Source organism: Hemibagrus wyckioides, linkage group LG11 (assembly GCF_019097595.1).
Source record: "Hemibagrus wyckioides isolate EC202008001 linkage group LG11, SWU_Hwy_1.0, whole genome shotgun sequence".
In the NCBI taxonomy this organism is placed as follows: Eukaryota; Metazoa; Chordata; class Actinopteri; order Siluriformes; family Bagridae; genus Hemibagrus; species Hemibagrus wyckioides.
This window is the reverse complement of record NC_080720.1, coordinates 1,056,482-1,075,736: the sequence shown is the minus strand read 5'-3', so window position 1 is coordinate 1,075,736 and position 19,255 is coordinate 1,056,482. Positions and strand designations below refer to the sequence as shown.

The 19,255-nt window shown below is 38.2% G+C and overlaps 1 long non-coding RNA gene across 4 annotated transcripts; it reads right to left on the bottom strand.

Annotated features, from left to right (window-relative positions):
• Positions 1-1,345: 1,345 nt before the first annotated feature.
• Positions 1,346-19,028, bottom strand: LOC131361415 (uncharacterized). 4 transcript variants are annotated; one of them, XR_009206034.1, is made up of 4 exons: positions 18,809-19,028; positions 17,558-17,694; positions 3,381-4,053; positions 1,346-2,996 (listed from the first exon to the last, which is right to left on the bottom strand). It is a non-coding gene; the product is annotated as an uncharacterized LOC131361415 (long non-coding RNA). The 4 variants fall into 4 exon arrangements; XR_009206035.1 differs by having other exon boundaries at positions 1,346-3,544; positions 3,759-4,053; XR_009206033.1 differs by having other exon boundaries at positions 1,346-3,828; positions 4,033-4,053; positions 18,809-19,027.
• Positions 19,029-19,255: the final 227 nt, after the last annotated feature.

Genomic DNA, 19,255 nt, shown 5'->3' with positions numbered 1-19,255 from the left:
TATGAAGTTTTTTATTCAATGGTTTGAGAACTGCTTGTTTAAAGGATTTAGGTACAAAGCCGGTGCTAAAGGAAGAATGTGTAATTTTTAGGTTGCTCTATTATTTATTTGAATTAATATGTACAGTAGGTGAGTGATCTAGTACAAAGTTAATGATTTTGAAGAGGAAATAAAATCAGTCTCTCAAAGAGGACTGAAACAATTCTAAACACTAATTTTATATATTAATATTGTTATATACAGGGTTAGCTAATAGTCTGAATCTTTTCCCTGATATTTTTATTTATTTATTTCTCAGGTGTCATCGGGCATTAAGGCAGGATACACCCTGGACGGAGTGCCAACCCATCACAGGGCACACACTCTCATTCACTCACGCAATCACACACTACGAGCAATTTAGAGACTCCAATCAGCCTAGAAGCATGTCTTTGGACTGTGGGAGGAAACCGAAGCCCCCCGAAGAAACCCACCAAGCACGGGGAGAACATGCAAATATGCTAACCACTAAGCCACCATGCTGCCTATGTTATATTATATTATTTTATATATTTTATATAATATTTAATATTATTTTATTTTATATTGTTTGTCACTGTGTTTATTAAAACCTGCTCCACTTGCACTTGCATCATCATATGTGTTTTAAACCCCTGAAACGTGACAGAGGTTTCAACTCTGTCACATGCCATAATTTCACTACATGTTAAGAAAAGGACAATTTCTGTTGACCTAAAATACATTTCTTATGACGTCAATGGTTTGGGTTAAGTACTTATTATAAAATGGCACTAATGATCAAGTATTCTGTCTCTTGCACTTCATCTCCATTCATTTGCTTGGGGTGTAGAATTAATAATGTTACAGAATGTACACCAGACCATAATTAACCATAATTAGATAATTAGATAATTACAGAAAGTAAAAACAATGCAAAAGACAAAATTTATCCAATAGTAGATCAGCAGTTCTGTAGATCTAAACATCCTGTTGACGATAGATGTCTGAGGAGGAATGGAATGGTTTAATCTAACAAAAGCCTATGGTAACTCAACCATAATGTAGCATAATAATCTTCCTGAATGTACTCAGTTCCTCAATGTACTAAGTTACTGTTTAACAGTTTCTAAAATACTTAAATAAACCAAATCAGATACCAAAGGTCTAATTAAAATGTCTAATGTGAACAGTAACTGAATCTTTAATTAATGGATAATTTGCACAAAAGTGAGTTCTGTTGTATATGCAATTTATATATTTAATTGCTAAATTATTATAAATATAAAAGTAGGTAAACCCACTACAGACTTACCAGATGTAGTTTAGGAAAGTAATATGAGGGATAGATAGATAGATAGATAGATAGATAGATAGATAGATAGATAGATAGATAGATAGATAGATAGATAGATAGATAGATAGATAGATAGATAGATAGATAGATAGATAGATAGATAGATAGATAGATAGATAAAATTCCTCCAGATCTCCTCTATCAGAGAGCCCCACAGTTTCTGTCAAACCAGAATATGGTAACTGACAATTTTGCACAGATTTCTGCCATTTTAACCACACGACCAAGAAGGACTTCCAAGAAGGATCTTCTGCCAAGTATTGATGATACCCTTGATTATTTTGCTGTGTCATGCTTTAGAAATTTTGCCACACTTTCTACTTCCAGATGGAGCTGTCCATGATCTAGCATGTTTCTAGCATTCACTTACACAAAGTTAGGTCTATTGTAGGATTCGCAGTATAGGATTCGCAGACTTACATTACTGAGCTATTTACTGGGAATCACAGAAAGTCTTTAGCCAGCCCCTCCCACATTTTCCTAATACACAAAATTCTTGTTCAAATTCAGTTGTCTAAATAGTGCTTACTTATCTTTATTACATATTATTTTAAATGCTTTTCTACCATGAAGCCATAAAGTTCATAGTTAGTAGTAGCAAATACCACACCCACATCCTTTTTAAACACTGAAAGGCTTGATGTATTGCTTATTGTGTCACGCGAGGTTTTCATGAGTAATAGCAAACATCAGGGGCGATTCTAGAATTTTCATTTAAGGGGGGGCTCTATTATACCCAATCAGGCTATAATAGTAATAAATAAATAAATAAATAAATGAATGAATGAATGAATGAATGAATGAATGAATGAATGAATGAATGAATGAATGAATGAATGAATGAATGAATGAATGAATGAATGAATGAATGAATTAAGTAATTAATTAATGAATGAATGTTTGACGGTAGGATGGTAAACTTATTGCAGCAATCCACTGTATTGCATAGATGTGTATAACATTTGAGTACTGAACAAGCCAAATAATACTGAACAAGCCTCTGAATCTCGCTCTGCGACACCGCGGTCTGCGGATTGAAGAACGCACTGAAAGACGTGAAAGAGCCGAAGTCTGCCGCCGTTTTCATATGAAATTTAAAGGGGACTGAGGTGATCACCAATTTGTGTACAGTTTATGAAGAATTTTAAGAGGGCTGAGTAGAAATGTTAGGGGGGCTAAAGCCCCACTAGAAATGGCCTAGCGACGCCCATGGCAAACATTATATTTAGAGTACTGTGCAAAGGTTTTAGGCAGGTGTGAAAAAATGATGTGAAGTAGGAACACTATCAGAAAAAGTGGTAATAGTCTACTTATTAGTTAACAAAATGGAAAGTAAATGAACAGAGAAATCCAAATCAAGTCAATATTTGGTGTGACCAGCCTTCACCTGCAAAACAGCTTCAATTCTTCTAGATAGACTTGCACACAGTTTTTGAAGAAACTCGGCAAGGTTGTTCCAAACATCTTGGTGAACCAACCACAGATCTTCTATGGATGTAGCCTACCCCAAATCCTACTGTCTCTTCATGTAGTCTGGATGATGTTAAGATCAGGGTTCTGTGGGAGCCAAACCATCACTTCCAGGAATATGCTGAAGATAGTTCTTAATGACATTGGCTGTATGTTTGGGGTCGTTGTTCTGCTGCAGAATAAAAACGGGGCCCAATCATACATCTCCCTGATGTGAATGCATGATAGATAAGTATCTGCCTGCATTTCTCAGCATTGAGGACACCATTAATCCTGACCAAATCTCTATTTGCAAAAAATGCAGCCTCAAACTTGCAAGGAACCTTCACCATGCTTCACTGTTGCACTCATTATCGTACCACTCTCTTGCCCTTTGGCAAACAACCTGCCTCTTGATACAGTCAAATATTTAAAATTTGATTCATCATTCCAGAAACCTGCTGCCATTTTTCTCAGTTCCTCAGTTCCTATGTGTTCATGCATAGTTGAGTCCCTTAGTTTTTTTCCACATTAGAAGACTTCTGGCCAGACTTCTCTGGAGGGTAGATTGATGTACCTGGGTTCCACTGGTTTCTGCCAGTTATTTGCTGATGGCACTGCTGGACATCTCCAGTGTCAAAGGGAAGTAAGCATGATGTATCTTTCACCTGCTGAATTAGCTTCTGTCCTCAACATTGCCCATTTCTTTGTGCTTCTTCCAAATAGCTTGGACAGAATATCCTGAAACCACAGTCTGCTTTGAAATCTTTGAGTTGTTTGTTCAGTCACAGCACAGTTGTTCATTTTGTCACCTCACATCATTGTGTTACTACAGTGCTACATGCAGAACTATGTTGGGGAAGTTATCCTGGGGAAGAAACAGTGTGGCATAAACCACATTTTTGCTGATAAGGCTTCCTCCACAGAAATGACTTCCATATCTCTGCAAACTAACCTGCCATAGCCATGGTCTGGGGCATCCTCTCCGCTGACAATACGGCCATTTATGAGTGCACATCGACATACTGAGAAAAAAGATTGTAAAATCTTCTAAAATCATTTGTAAAATCTAGCTTTGCAAACTGTAAACTTTAGATTTCCCTTTTTTAAATGTAAATTTTCTTTACCCCCATTCTAATTATAATTTACAGTGTAATAATTCAAGAGCCCAACAGAACAGAATAAATAGCTACCATGCCCACTTTAAGCGGCAGAATATGAGAACTTACCATCCAGCTGTGAATGGGAAACTGAAATGTAAGATAATATTTAAGAATTTCAATTATTAGAGAGTTACAATATGCCAGTGAGAAACATGAAACATATATGGAAAGGTAATTTGTAGAATATTACACATTCAGAAAATGTTAATGTATTGGTAATGGTAATGATATATTCATATGGTGTTGGGTTACTGAAAACACAATGTGATGTAATTGAGTGAACTATAAATTATATCTAGAAGGTTCTTTATGGAATAAAATCACTGACAAAAAAAATCGTGCATAATTCAAAATGTTTGTGTGTAATTTTAATTTACTTGTGAGTAATTTAAAACTATTGTATGTAATTCTGTGTTTTGTCAGAGTTGGATTCCAAAATCTACACCCACGAATATAGTGTGTTAAACCGCTGTCAAAAATACGTCATCAAGGCCACAGGCACAGGCATTACCATCCGAGGGAAGATGATTTGGACATGTTTAAGGGTTAGTTATTACTAATAACAGAGAGAGTAATATTACAGAGATAGTTTAACTATATTAGATAAGGTTAGCTGTGATTACAAGCAATATAACAGGGTACTGAACTGTATTCCAAAGGCCTTTGTACTGATGGTCAGTAATACAGTGGCCAATGTAACTGAAGCTCTTCATTTACCTTCTTTAATAATGAATGGGCAAGATTTTATTAGGTGTAGCCTGCCAAATAAATTAATTAAGAACTTTATTGACCCAAGATAAATTTCCAAATCAAGCTAGTCAAAATAACCTGACTCAACTTTTTCCCAACAGCTCTATTTTTAAATTAAGATCCATGTATCTCTCCTTTCCCATACCCCCCAAAGACGAGGAAGTACACTTTAAATTTTTTAATGATATCTATCCATCTTTAGAGTTTCTTAGATATAGATTTCATATTGATCACAATAATTGTACCTTTTGAAATGTTGATATTGACACAACTGTATATTTATTCTTTGACTGTTCATTCAGTAGAGCCTTTTGGTCTGAGGCATTCGAGTGGCTTAAAGTTTCAATCAAGCTGTCTTCTCCATTTTCTAAAAATGATATAATTTTTGGTTCATTAATGGAAGATGTACATACTTAATTTGTACTGAATATTATTTTCTTTTTGGGCAAATTTTATAATCATAAATGTAAGTGCCTTAAAACAAAGCCATTGTTTTCTGTTTTTCAAAAGGAATTTTGGATGAACCTTGGTTGAAGATTGTTAAAATGTAAAACTAGAAGAATTTATTGCAGAAATTTAAACTATTAGAAGACCCTACTGTGTCTGTAACATTGCAGGTGCCTGCTTAGGTTCGCGCCCCACCTTGGACAGTTTCTTAGGTTTGTATTTTTGTTTGCCTATTTCTGCTCATTATTCTGCCCGGCTCCCTGATTGAATTTTCCACCTGCTTTCATTCATTTGGGTAACGGGTCTAGCTCAGTGCTCACCCCCTCACTTAGTGCTGAGCCCTTCTTCCCCATAAGTGTCATTCTTTTTTGTTTTTTTCTTAGTTTATTTTCATTTTGATTGGTCCTCTGTTCTTAAGGATCTTATGATCTGGTTTAGCCATATTGTATTTGTGCAATAAAAAAATTGATTCATCTTCCCTTGGATAGTAATACCTGTGCATGTGACCTTAATGACGTATTTTTGACAGTGTTTTCACACTACATTCGTGGGTGTAATTTGGCATGCGGTGTATCACACACACAACACACAAACATTCTGAATTACACATGATTATTTTTGACAGATTTTATTCCATAGTTCTTAAGTAAGGAATACTCTGTGTCTGTTCACTTGTTCATTGTGACAGTTGGGGCCTGGTAGACAATGCATGATGATTCTCACCTGTATCTTCTTACCATCAACCTACTTAGGTGTGACTCTTTGCTTTTAGAGAACACCATGAGCCAGAGAGAGAGAGAACTGTTAAGGGGTTAGTTAAATGTTTATCTAAAGAAGAGATGGGTCTTTAGCCATTTTTTTAAGATGATAGATTGTCCTGTCCGAATTGTCATGTGTAGATCTAGCCAAGGAGGTGGTCCCTGGGCCATGTCTTGTTCCCCTACCTGCCTTTGTGGAGATTCCCTATGGGGACTTCACTATGGAATGGACACATGACAAACTCCTTCAACACCTTTGACCAAAACCAAACAACTACCTTGAAAATCAAAGCATAAACTCCTCTACCTTGAAGACCTTCCCTTGTTAGGAATCTTAAAAATACACCTTTAGCACTGAATATTAGAAGTTCTGACACTGGAGACCCAGTCCATAAATGTTAAATGAACATGCTCATGTTCATCAGATCTGACGATTTAACACTGCTGTGGTATTCCTATTCTGGGGTGAGTGGAAGTTAGGACATTGGACTGTGGATTGGAAGGTTGTGTTCAAATCCCACAATTGCCAAGCTGCTACCCCTGGGTCCTTGAACAAGGCCAATAACCATCAACTGCTCAGTTGTATACAAGTCACTCTAGATCAGAGTGTTTGCCAAATAATATAAACTTTCATAAATGTTACATAATCATTTCCTTTGTGAATTGATAGTTCAGTATTTAAGGTATTGAGCTACTCATCAGAAGACTGTGACTTTGAATCCCAGGACCCCCAAGCTAAGTATAAATGTATGATGATGTGAATAATCTGCCAAATGCTATAAATGTAAAGATTACAATTTAAACCTGAGTTAGCTCTACAAAATCTAACATTGGATAATTATCTATCTACCTGTTCTTTAGACAAATAAAGAATAATAGCTCTAATCCTATCTTAGTTAAGATTGTAAATCAAGAGTGTTATTACAGGAGTCTTACCTTTCACAAAATAGAGCAGGGTCACAACCACGCACTTCAACCTCAACATATCTGCACTCAACTGTATCTCTGACCGTGTATTCACACATTCTCTCTCAAACTCTTTTATTCTCTTCATCTTATTCAGTCCATTAATCATTACAATCTACCTGATAATTAAATTGCACTCTCAGATGCTTTTTTTTTAATCCACTAATTATATTATTTACTCTGATTCTGTTTGCTGTCATTATTTACCTTTTGGGACTGCCTACTGCACAACACCTTCTTGTATTTCAGAAGTGAAAACAATGAGAAATGTGAATGTTTCATCAATGTTATTAGTGTTTAAATACTTATTTAAGTAATTATAAATACTTATTTAAATAATTATGTAAATAACTATACCATACTTTGAGGGTTATGCAAAATAAAATGTGCCAAAATGTGATATTAATTTCCCTGCCTTCACCACATTAAAACATATTTTATTTTAATTGTAGAATTGTATTAAAATAATCTAGATGTTTTTAGCACAGATACATTTAACACTGAATTCTGGGAAACAGACAAAAAGATGAAAAATCTGGTTTTTATGTTTAATGAAGTAGGTCTTGCTTTCTGCTGGACAGGACCACCTTCTGGCATGCACAGTCTTAAAGGGTGACTGTCATGTGAGGTTGAGGCTGTGGGATGGACCAGTTGGCAGTAAGACTGTTTTGATGCTTTCTAATAGTGTGTACAGGTCCCATTGGGACTTAAGAGGGCATTGATATATTCTATACACTCCATCCTGCTCTGACTATGGCCCTTGGCTGAGTGTGTTTCACTATTTGTTCATGACCTCATCTTATTACCGTGATATCCTTTGTTTTGTCCTAAAAATTCTTTGTTCTGTTTTGAGAACATGTGCTGAATGCAGTGACAGTGACAGTTCCGTCTTCCATATCTTAGATAGGCCTTTTCGTATTAAACTCCCAAAACTTCCAGTGAACACATCAACCACCACGTCTGTTTCTGTTTCTTTTGTTTACCTATAGATAATAATGAAGATTATACCTTTCTTCTGTATAAATACTCCCTATTCATCTCTGTAAATTTTGAAGAGTGCTGCTATTCAATCACTGACTCAGCATGGCTCTTTAGCATCTCTTCCCTGAATCAATCTCTGGAGGCAGAGGCAGCAGCGCAACTCAGGCTTCTTCTCCAAGTGAACCTGAAAATTCTAACATTTATTGTCCTGTCTATTTACATTATTGTGTATTTATTGTTCTGTTCTGTGTATTCTTTTTCTCACACTGTTGTATTTCTGCACTTTATGTAGTCATGCATACTGTTCTGGGTGGCATCATGGTCCTGGAAAAACAACATTTCATTCCAAAGCTGCATGAGAGGAATAATGACAAGAAACTCACTTGACCTGACTTGACAGCTTACTGTCACCACATTATTATATTATTATATTATATTTTGCACTGTAATAACTAACATTATATGTTCACACCAGACAAGTCTGGTGAAATATTGAAATGAAAATATTATATAAACAGATGATTATTTACATGGTCTCATGCCAACCTTGCAATCAGAAATCTTTACCACACAAAGTTATAAGAAGCTTTTATTATCACCACACATACATTACAGCACAGTGGAATTGTTTTCTTTGCATATCCCAGCTAAAGAAGTTGGAGTCAGAGAGCAGGGGCAGGGGCAGGGGCAGCTATTGTACAGCACCCCTGGAACAGAGAGGGTTAGCTCAGTTGCCCAACAGTGGCACTAGTGGGCTTGAACCCCAACCTTCCAAGCAATAACCCAGAGCCTTAACCACTTGAGCTACCATTGCCCCTTAGCTCAGCTTAAGGAATTTTCAAATCTTTAAAGATTAGCTCAAATTGCTCAGTTATAGTCCAGTCAGCGCATTTTGAAGCAAACTCAGAAAATTTCCAATTAGCACTGCTTTAATTAGCTCGCTATGCGCAACACACCTCAGGATCACCAAACAAACATGAAACTGGGTTAACAATAGCAGACATTAGCACATGGGAGAGGAATGTTCAGCATGTGTAAAGTTAACAATGGAAGGGTGTGAATATTTAATAACAGGAGCTAAGAAAAATACATATCAGGAAGGAAACAGGGTGCAACTTCTATAACTTTTATGATGGGACGGTCACTAACACAACTAAACAAATTTTTCCACTAGAAGGCCAAAAAACAGTAGGCACACCTTGAGGTGATATTAAATTAAGCTTAGTACTTTGCTCAAAAAATTTAACCTAGTTCCATTAAAACATCAAACTTTACTCAAATCTTTGCCCTTGATCACTTGAACTTATAAGGGTATATGAAGTTCACTCAACCATGTAGTTATCATAACTAACCCTAATTACTAACCTATTTACACAGAATTGTACAATAAGAAAACAAAACAAAGGGTGGAGAAGCCTGTTTACCTGCTTGTTACTAGATAATTTCATGCATTGTGCTGCTTTCACGTGACTGTCTGATTGGATAATTGATTGGATTTTTGTTCTAAAAGCTTACTTAACAAATTGCCCTACTGACCTATCTGTAAAAATAACATTACGTAATCATAAAATTGTATAATCTTTAGGGAATAATCTTTTTTACTGCAACTGCATTTATGCAATTATCATCAAATTCCATTTCGAGGAAACTTCAATGCTGTGTCATGGCTTGAGACTATAGGAATGCAGCAGTGGAACAGGTGTCTGAAGCCAATTTCATTGGCTGAAATTTGGGTCAGGTTACGTAGAAGCATGTGTCAGGCGCCCTTATCCAGAGCAATTTTTACATTTTATCTAATTTTTCATACAACCGAGCAATTGAGGGTTAAGGGTCTTGCTCAGGGGCCCAGCAGTGGCAGCTTGGTGGACCTCAGATTTGAATCAGTAGGCAAACCCCTTAACCACTCAGCTATCTCATCCCATTCGCCTCTAACTCTGAATGCCACCTTTTGGACTCAGAAGCTTGCTTCTTGATTTCTTCCAAGAGGATGATGTAATGTTGTCTGCTATGCCTCTGACTGTCAAGGACTGAGCAGTTTTGTTTAAGGAGCTTCTTGAGTTAGTGACGTGCAGTTGCCAAACTTAACTTGGAAGAACCCGTACTTGGCTCGCATCCACTCCCCTACTGCATCTATTTACTCAGTGGTTCTGGGGCTGCACAACCACAGGTATGCACAGGTTTGCTTGCAAGTCATCTTTCCCCCTCATTTGCGACATCATGGAGAAAACCTGCTTTACCCTCTAGCTTGTGTAGTGCTACTTCTACCCTTTTTAGGCAAAGCATATGTGGCAGCTGGTCAAGTCAGTGTGTCTCTGCAAACCAAGGTGGGTTTGCAGGCCTAACAGGCTGACCTGCTAAGGGAGCTGGATAAGGGCGAGGAATTGGACTCAATCCTTCAGACTCAGGGATTATTAGTTCTCATGGTGCTTGCCTATATCAGGTGAGTGGGATTCAGGCTAAACCCCAAAAAGAGTGTGCTTTCTCCCAGAGAACCACTTTTCTATGGCTAATCCAGGCTTCGACCACCATGCAGGCACACTCCTGCAGAGACTTTGAGGATTTGATCCTTGCCACAATAAAGAGCATCAAGCTAGGCCAAGATCTTTTTAATGAGGGCTGTGTTTTGAATGCTGAAACACTTTCTTCCATAGCTCAGGGGCTTCCATGTGTTAGTCTACATAGACAACACTGCATTTGTCTCCGAAATCTATCACCCCATCATTCATTCCCCTTTTTCAGGCTGGCGCAGCAGATCCTGCTTTAGGCAGTGACCAGATTGCTCTCCTTAAGGGCATTTTACATTCCAGGGCATGCAACAAGAACATCTGCTATTTTTAACAAGCAAAATATTTGATATTTAAGAACCAATTCATTCTTCTAAAGTCTAGAAATAGACAAAGGCTTCCATAATTTTTCTGAATCAATAAACATATTGAGTAGAGGAACCTTGTTGACAGCTTGACAGCTTTCAATGTGACTGATGCCCAATGTGCAATGTTTCAAGCTGTACATCAACCCCAGCATCATATAGGAAATCTGCCTATTTTAGCAGTGGGAGGATAATTAAACACTGTTAAATATTGGAGATTGATGGTCTCAATTGCTTGTTAAATAATCAATGCTGAATCACTGAATTCAAAACTCAGGCCTGCCTCCAGTATCCAGAGAGCTGAGACATCATTTGGAACCAAGCTTATGAATACTGTGGAAATCTGTGATCCCTTAATACACCACAAAATGCTCTATCAGAAGGGAAACACAAATTTAACTTAAAACTAGAATCAGTAAAGGTAAAAAAAAAAAAAAAACATAGTACAGAAGATACTATTTCAGTTGCAACTAAATTTAAATTCATCCAAAATAAAGGTTAGTTATAAGAGTCATGACTGATAATCCAGATGTTTGCCAGAACGGTGTCACTGAGAAAAAACGCCAAAGGGAACCTTTACATGTTTCTAGAAAATGGAAGATAACCCACTCTGGCAATTAACAAGTACTGATGATGTATTTGTGGGATGAAGAATAAAGAGAAATTGTGACTGATGTCTAAAGTTTTTTTTTTTTTTACAACAAATAATACATCATATAGTCACAATGTGATTTGTGATAAAGGTCTTGTGATAATGTGGTAAAGATCTTGTTCATAAGATGGTATTCAGGTATTAGAAAACCACCCCTGGCAGAGTGGTGAAAAAAACTTGTCACTTGCTGCTAAACCATTATCAGAGCTTATAATATAATAAGCACAATAAAAATGTTGTCAGACAGGGTTGTAATTAAAATTACAATGAAGAAGGAAATGCTTTTGGTCAGAGCCTAGAAAAATAGCATACTGTCCTTTATAGTTACTAAAGGGAGGGAACTTCTAAAACATCATCATAAGCAAATACACTATATTGCCAAAAGTATTCGCTCACCCATCCAAATAATCAGAATCAGGTGTTCCAATCACTTCCATGGCCACAGGTGTATAAAATCAAGCACCTAGGCATGCAGACTGTTTTTACAAACAATTGTGAAAGAATGGGTCGCTCTCAGGAGCTCAGTGAATTCCAGCGTGGAACTGTGATAGGATGCCACCTGTGCAACAAATCCAGTCGTGAAATTTCCTCGCTCCTAAATATTCCACAGTCAACTGTCAGCTGTATTATAAGAACGTGGAAGTGTTTGGGAACGACAGCAACTCAGCCACGAAGTGGTAGGCCACGTAAACTGACGGAGCGGGGTCAGCGGATGCTGAGGCGCATAGTGTGAAGAGGTCGCCAACTTTCTGCAGAGTCAATCGCTACAGACCTCCAAACTTCATGTGGCCTTCAGATTAGCTCAAGAACAGTGCGTAGAGAGCTTCATGGAATGGGTTTCCATGGCCGAGCAGCTGCATCCAAGCCATACATCACCAAGTGCAATGCAAAGCGTCGGATGCCGCCACTGGACTCTAGAGCAGTGGAGACGCGTTCTCTGGTGTGACGAATCGCGCTTCTCCGTCTGGCAATCTGATGGACGAGTCTGGGTTTGGCGGTTGCCAGGAGAACGGTACTTGTCTGACTGCATTGTGCCAAGTGTAAAGTTTGGTGGAGGGGGGATTATGGTGTGGGGTTGTTTTTCAGGAGCTGGGCTCGGCCCCTTAGTTCCAGTGAAAGGAACTCTGAATGCTTCAGCATACCAAGACATTTTGGATAATTCCATGCTCCCAACTTTGTGGGAACAGTTTGGAGCTGGCCTCTTCCTCTTCCAACTTGACTGTACACCAGTGACCAAAGCAAGGTCCATAAAGACATGGATGACAGAGTCTGGTGTGGAGGAACTTGACTGGCCTGCACAGAGTCCTGACCTCAACCCCATAGAACACCTTTGGGATGAATTAGAGCGGAGACTGAGAGCCAGGCCTTCTCGTCCAACATCAGTGTGTGACCTCACAAATGCGCTTCTGGAAGAATGGTCAAAAATCCCCATAAACACACTCCTAAACCTTGTGGACAGCCTTCCCAGAAGAGTTGAAGCTGTTATAGCTGCAAAGGGTGGACCGACGTCATATTGAACCCTATGGATTAGGAATGGGATGTCACTTAAGTTCATATGCGAGTCAAGGCAGGTGAGCGAATACTTTTGGCAATATAGTGTATCATCGAGAGCTTTGGAGAGAATCACCCAAATTATGGCATGTAACATGTGGTACAATTCAGATTTTACATATTTATTTCTGACACCAAATGTTACTGGAGTACTTTTGTTATTTATAAATCTGTTCAGGAGGATGGTTGAAATTAGAATAAATAGATAGAACCCTGCTATTTGTGGTCTGGCAGGTTCCCCTGTTCATGTTCTGCAGTTGAATTTTTATACAGGCAAGAAATGAAGCATATTGCAGGTGATAAGACAAAAAATGCAAGTACTGTCCAACTACCAGTAAATATGAAGTTCAGTACATCGTGGGCCTATGATCAAAACACTACACATTGGGGCATTTATTGTGGGGGAATTTGCTCCAGGATCAGGATGGGTAGTAACGACTCTAAGATAAACTAGGCGCTCCCAACTGTGACATTTTGCACGGGGAGATTATTAAATTATTGCTTGCCATCACCTCATATTTATTCCCAAATTATTTGCCTAGTGGCAAGGGCCCTCTGAGGTCACACTGCACCTAAAATAAGTTAATGACCAGGTTCAGTGCACAGGCAGAGGGAAATAGGGTGTTGACTGATACCATGCCGAACCCACTTGGAGACCAACTTTTATTAGTCCAAAGAACAGAGGCTACTAAATTGCAATCCAAAGTTTCGGAGATGTTTTTCTCCCTGAGTTGACAGATAAAGCTAATAGAAAACCGCATAAAGACTTCTCCCAGTATGGTTGTACTGGTTATCTGGAAAATTTGGGGAAAATAGTAGGTATGGGAGTAATAGGAGTCACACAGTGAAATAAACAACCCCATTGTGATGGGGTGCTCTATGTTTGTATGGATGTCTACTATGCGAAGGAAGTTTTGAAATTCGATGCCTATCCCATACTTCATATTAATCAGATCTATGGCTTTTGCTAGATACCCTTTTCACCAATTTCCCAGACAAAAATGACTTTCCCAATCCTATTTGCTTTACAACAAATTATCATAATACAATTTATTGTTGTTTCTCACAATGACATGATGAGAAACTCTGATCTTCCCTGCTGTCCTCACTAGTGCTTCCTGGAAGGCTGTTCCATAACTGCAGGGCTTTGGAAATGAAAGCACTGCCACCTGCTGTAACTCTGTAACTTTCACTATTTGAGGTACCTACAAATAGCCTGCACCTTTTAATCAAAGGAGTTGTGGAAGGTCAGAAACATCCAGAAGTTTGCACAGGTTGTGTGCTACAGGACCATATACTGCTTTATAGGTGTGGTGTGATCATATCTTTTGGTTCTAGAAAAGACTTTAGTTGCTGTATTCTAGACTAATGTCATACCAATGTCGGTATGACCATAACTGCAGTACTAAAGTCCTGTGCCTTTCTAGGATCTTGGAGATAAAGAGGAGGTTTGATATTGGTCTATATTTGAACATAATATATGTAATTGGTATAATTAGTGGATTAGCCAAGACTGATGTCAGTGTGAATGTGTGTGGTCGTGACCCTTCTCTTTGATCTCAAAGATAAGACTCCTGTAATAACACTCATGATTTGTAATCATTACAAAAGATCATATATAGATATTTATCTCCTATTAGATTTTGTCATATTAAACTAGGAGACATTTAAATAAACTAACCCTAACCCTAACTTATACATGAAGATACAGTGCTGTTCATTTCTCAAACCAGATGGTGGCAATCATTGCAAGCTGTGATTCTTGGCTTATTATGTTCAACACTGGTGAAGGAATGTCTGCTTATAATATAAGTAATAACAGGAACTGACTTAAAAGAATCTGTAACTGTAGCTTAATCAATCACACCATCCCATCACTGTATTTTACTGAAACATTAACACACAGAAATTTATTCCTTACTTAAAAACCTAGTCATTAAACTATAAAAATCCCACAATGATAGCAGCATTGTATTTTTCAGTAAATTCCTACAACACCATAATATAAATGTATTTATCATTATGCTAACCTGTTCTGATAATGTTCTTCATCCAGCGTATTTCAAATGTTTTGACATTAAATTAAATTTAAATTTTATACAATTAATGTAAAAAAAATAATTTTACAATATATAAAAATAGAATAAAAAAAACATGTACAAGACAGTGGTGAGACGGGCCATGCTGTATGGTTTAGAGACAGTGTCACTGAGGAAGAGACAGGAGTCAGAGCTGGAGGTAGCAGAGCTGAAGATGTTGAGGTTCTCTTTGGAAGTGACACAGTTGGACAGGATTAGGAACGAGTACATCAGAGGGACAGCTCATGTTGGACGTTTGGGGGACAAAGTTAGGGAGAACAGATTAAGATGGTTTGGACATGTCCAGAGGAGGGAGAGTGAGTATATTGGTAGGAGAATGTTGGACATGGAGCTGCCAGGCAGGAGGAAAAGAGGAAGGCCAAAGAGGAGGAATATGGATGGAATAAATGAGGATATGAAGCTAGTGGGTGTAAGTGTTGAGGATGCAGAAGATAGGGATAGGCTTATGAAATGGGTTCCTTTTCAATGGAACTAGAAACATCATCATGGCTGATTCTATGGGAACACTCCTTTGCAAAAGTTGTGTCTGAAACTCTGTGAAATCACACTGATTTTTCGGCTCAGGTAGGTCATGTGACGAAGCAAAGTGCACCAGCAAGACCATGAAAGGGCATCTACATCCACTCCAGCTTCTTTGTCTTCAGAAAGCACTCTGTGTATGTTTGTGTCACTTGTATGGCCTGTCTATCTAAACTAATGCATATATATATATATATATATATATATATATATATATAAATATAAACCAATATATACTAATATGAACTGTCCTGGACACAGACACACACACATACATAACACACATGCACAAAAAAAGAACTGAACTCTGCTGGACATAGTCAGACACACACATACACACACACTAAATTGTCCTGTTTGCACACACATGTCACTTTAAATTTATTTATATATATTTATATTAATCCTGTTTACATGTGTCACTTTAATATCTGCAATCACTGTATACACTGTTCTTTCATTGACTAACATTGTCTTGCTCTTATATGTTGTTTGTCTGCACTGTCTTGTCTTGTCTTGTCTTGTCTTCCTGTGCACTTCTGTTGTATGTCTAGTCCTTAAAGACTGCACCTTAAGTATAGTTTAATTTTTTAGTTTAATTTTATTTTTTTAAATTATAGTTTGTTTGTTTTTTATCTCTATGTTATAGCTCTATGTTTGTTTCAGAAATTGCATGCACCTGTGCCCCCGCTATATTACAGGGGATGACTCCGACTTTTTCTGCATTTTCTGCTGTTTGTTTGGTAGAGGAGTGTGCGCATGCTCTCGATGGAACCAGCTGCATGCACTGAGGAACTTTTCCTCTCCGTAAGCTCGGGACCTGCATCTGCTGAGGCAGCGTGCTGACTTTGATCATGGGCCTCGCAGATTGAGTTAAGGCTAGTTCACACTACAAGACTTTAACCGTCGGCAGATCACTTTGCTGTTCAGACTACATGACTTCACTGTATGTCTTTTTGTCCTTGTGGTGTTCACACTACGCGACACTTTGTAAATGATCCACAAGAGGGCGTCGCACACCACAGCATCTGACAACAACTCTCAACTCTGTTGACTTGCTCTCTCATTGGCTGGAGGTCGTAGCTACAATTGACACCACGTGATGTCGAGTCGGCCGACCGTCCCAGATATATAACATGCCAGATATCTGGATTTTGTCTGTGAGGTGTCAGCGACGCGTCAGCGAGCCTCTTTGTTGCGTCGTTGAGTAGTTCACACAAAGATTGCCGAGTGCTGATCACCCACTGATTTTCCCACGATCACAGACCAATCTGTCGGCCAGCTCGTTAATTTGCAAATCAGGCTTAACATCCTGTAGTGTGAACTGGGCTTTAGAGGAGGTGGAACAAGAGACAGGTGATCCCCTTTCTCTTGTCCTCTCTCCTGACACAGATTTAATGCCCGAGGGTTACGGTTTCTAGGGATGTCCCTTCATGATCATCTCCATTCACTGCATGAAAAGGCAGATTTTCGTCCCTGTGAATGTCTGATGACCTCCCTAATCACCAGCAGTTATCGACAATTCACAGCCTGGGAAGTTCCCGTTCGCGAGTGACAGAAACAGTCGTTATCATACCAGGGGGTGTATGGGGAGGGAGGTGTGTGTGGAGGTACAAGGTGTGAAATGCGAATTAGCATGTGAATGAAACCACCTTGAATGTTCTACAGTACCTACTGGATGAAAGCACAATTTTCAAAACAGAAAGATCACCTGTGATTGGCTGAGACATGTGTTGCTATTGGTCAGTCTAGGCAATTATAATACCATTTTGAGTAAACCCCTCCCTTTTCCCGTTTGTAATTTATATACAGTAGTACCTTGACTTACGAGTTTAATTGGTTCTGTGTCCGAGCTCGTAACTCAATTTGCTCGTATATCAAATCAAATTTCTCCATTAAAATGAATTGAAATGCTATTAATCCGTTCCAGGCCACCAAAAACCACACCAATTTTTTTGTTTTTTAAAAATGAAAAAATTATATTTATTTATATACTTACAGTATTTATTCTTATTTGCAGTTTGCTGAACATCTCCTTTCAGTGGGAGACATCAGTGCAGTTCAGACGACTTCAGATTTTGTGGCATGTGCCCGATTGGAAATAGCCTGTACCCTCCTGGAATTTCAGGGTGGGTTCTAGAGTAATGAAATATCCACAATAATCATCTAATGGTGTTGTCTCAGTCACGCATATTTCATGATAAAAGCACAAAATGCTTATGGGAACTTCTGTTTGTTTAGACAAGGCATCGGACTACTGTGTCATTTGCTCTATTTTGGAAGGTGATGCTGACAAAAGCCTAATTGAAATGGTAAATTTTTGCAGGTCATTAAATATATACAACAAAATCTATATAAAGTTGTATTACTTATCAAGGGTTATGGTGTTACACACATGTACACATAAAAGCACACACTAACAATTGCAGTTACATGTAAATTGTTATGCACATGTATTTGAACAAACTGTACAAATATTTTTATTTTTTTCTGTCTGCAATAGATTCTCACATATTGCTAATTTATTACTTTTTTATACTCATAGGTGCAGTGTGACCGGTGCAAAAGATGGGCACATTTTCACTGTGCAAATTTAGATCCTAAGAATCAGTTTGATTTCATTTGTACAAAGTGTTTGTGAAAGTTTCTTTTTGGCTACAAATAAATATTTAGGTACCAGTACTTTTGTGTTGTCAGTTTGTCCAGTTCCACCACAAAATAACATTCGTTCATTTATTCGTTCTCTATTCTCACTTCACCCCATAAAACTGTGCTACCCTGATGTGGGGTAGGACTTTTTTATGTAGTGCAGTTCAATTCAAAACTACCCGTTTATATGGATTTTCTGATAAAGTAGGAAAATCTGATAAGGTAGGATAAGTCGTTAGAACACCAGCTGTACCGGAAATTTCTACGCCGGGTCTTGCAGGCAAATAGAAAAAAATGAATGGGTTTTTTAAAAACTACAACCAACCAAACATAATTACACAGATAAATAAAAACAGAATTAAGAACAACAACATGGTGACAACAAAATATAATAACACTATGTAGCCTGGACGAACTTTCGGTCCTAGCTCTGTGTTGTTCTTGTGTTTGAACTCCATGTTGTATGTTTCTGTAGCACCAGGTCCTGGAGAAACGTTGTCTTATTTCACTAGGTACTGCGTCAGATATATGTGGTTGAAATGACAATAAAGCTTCTTGAATCTAACAACTAAATAACAACAACACAGTGAAAATTACTTACCAACAAAGTCATTTTTATCCAGGCCTTCATCGCGCAATTCCGGGCTTATGGACAGTGCTCCACTAAAATGAGGTGACCGTCTCATTATTTGGCGAGTTTAATCTGTGGAGGCAAAAAGTATGGAGTTAAAACAACGTGTTTATTTGCTTCTGAAACAACAGAGTGCATGTTAGCCCATATCTTTAATCCGTCCCCCTGCTCCGGGTCATAGTGCCTACAGTTTACCTCAGAGTTGTGTAGCGGACGGACTGCCTCCTACAAAATACAAGGAAAAATGCTTTGTTACAAAACTTACACTGGTTCTGACAAATGAATGCGTGGGTTATGTCAAGAATTTAGACTTGAGAGCGGGGGTAAATGTAAAGAGCGGGGGTAAATGTAAAGAGCGGGGGTAAATGTAAAGAGCGGGGGTAAATATAAAGAGCAAGGTAAATATAAAGAGCGGGG